Consider the following 1,834-nt stretch of genomic DNA (forward strand, 5'->3'; position numbering starts at 1 on the left):
TCTGGTTCCTTGTGATTAGATTAAGTTAATGCCATTTTGCTGCGACTACCCCAAGCTTCTTTCATTTGGGTTATCAATGTGTCCCAAGCATCGAGATGCATATCACTGACAATATGTGGGATGGTTTAGGTAGCACCAAGATGATTCTAGATCATACCAGAGATAAGGCTTTTTTGGTCAAAATTTGATAACAAAACAACTTTTTAAAAATATAGATATAACTCTCAGCCATCTAATTCACCCATTTAAAATATACAATTCAACGGTTCTTGGTATGTTGAGAGTTGTGCAATGATAACCACAATCAACTCTAGAACATTTTCACCCTCAAAAGAAGCTGTGTACCCTTGATCGATCTAATTCCCCCAGCATTCTCCTAACTTGTCCCCTGTACCACCCCTTCATGTACCTCCCTCTTTCCCACTCCCCTCCCTAGGCAGACACTAATCTACTATCTTTATACATTTGCCTGTCGGGGATATTTCCTATAAATGAAGCATACCATATGCAGGCTTTTGTGACTGGCCTCTAAGCTCCTTACATGTGGAATCAGAAACTGGGAATTACTGAGTTTTTAGCAAAGTTTAATTTATCAGTATTTTCTTGGATGGCTTCTAGGTTTTTAGTTACAATTAGAAAGACCTCTCTTTCTCCAATATTAGAAATCAATTCTTCCATGCTTTTCCTTTGTGTGCTTTTATGGTTTCATATTTAGCATTTAAATCGTTGATACCTTTGAAATTTGTCCAAATGTCTACTCAATTATTCCAGCATCATTAACTGAATTGTCCTATAATTTGGAATATCTTCTTTATCACATTGTGAATTAGTGTAGTTGGATCTCTTTCTAAATTTTCTATTTTGTTTCATGGGTGTGTCTATTCATTTGCCACAACTACCATCCTTCAGTTATTGAGGCTTGCTGATATGTTTTTATATCTGGTAAGGCTAGACATTTCTTTTCTTTGCAAGTATTTTTCTTTCTATTCCAGTTTATTTTTTTCAAGTGAACTTTGGAATAAGCTCATCTAATTAAAAACAAAATTCCATATGTAGTATTTATGATGCATAAGTTAAGCTAGGAAGAACTGACATTTTATTATGAGTTTTTCTATCCAAGCACATAGTTATTATTCCCTTTGTTCAAGTCTTCTTTTGTTTCCTTCAGGACTTAAATATTTTTGTTGTGTTGAATGTTTTTTATAGTTTATTCATAGATGTCATCTCTCTACATGTGTGTCACTGTACTACTGTGACTTCTGCCATTATGCCTTCTAATTACCCGTTATTTACATACATAAAAGTATTGATTTCTGTAGTTTTAAAGCCTTCCACTACACTAAATTATCTTATTGTTTCTAATAGGTTTTTTTGGTTAATTCTCTTGAATTTTCCATTTATACTGTCATACCATCTGCAAATAGTAAGAGTTTTATTTCCTGGTATCTGATTTTTTTGTTGTTAGTTTCTTTCTCTTATCTATTTAAATTGGGACCTACTTAAGTACCTCCAGTATAATTTTCCCTAGTGGGCATTGTTGTCTTGCTCTTATTTCTAATTAAAATGGAACAAATTCTTGAGTAATGATGATTTTGGCTTTTAGGCTGAGAGAGACATACGTATTTTATCATGTGAAGAAAATGTCCATCTATTTCATTATTAAATGTTTTCATCACAGCAGAAACTGTCTGCTTCTTAAAAGCTTTATAGAATTTTTCCTTGATACCATCTGCAATGGTTTGAATGTTTATCCCTTCAAAACTCATGTTGACGGTAATAATATTAGATGGTGGGATCTTTAAGAGATGACTGGGTCATGAGGTCGCTGCCTTCC

Source organism: Otolemur garnettii, unplaced genomic scaffold (genome assembly GCF_000181295.1).
Source record: "Otolemur garnettii isolate 467f Iridium unplaced genomic scaffold, OtoGar3 scaffold00058, whole genome shotgun sequence".
Taxonomy (NCBI): domain Eukaryota; kingdom Metazoa; phylum Chordata; class Mammalia; order Primates; family Galagidae; genus Otolemur; species Otolemur garnettii.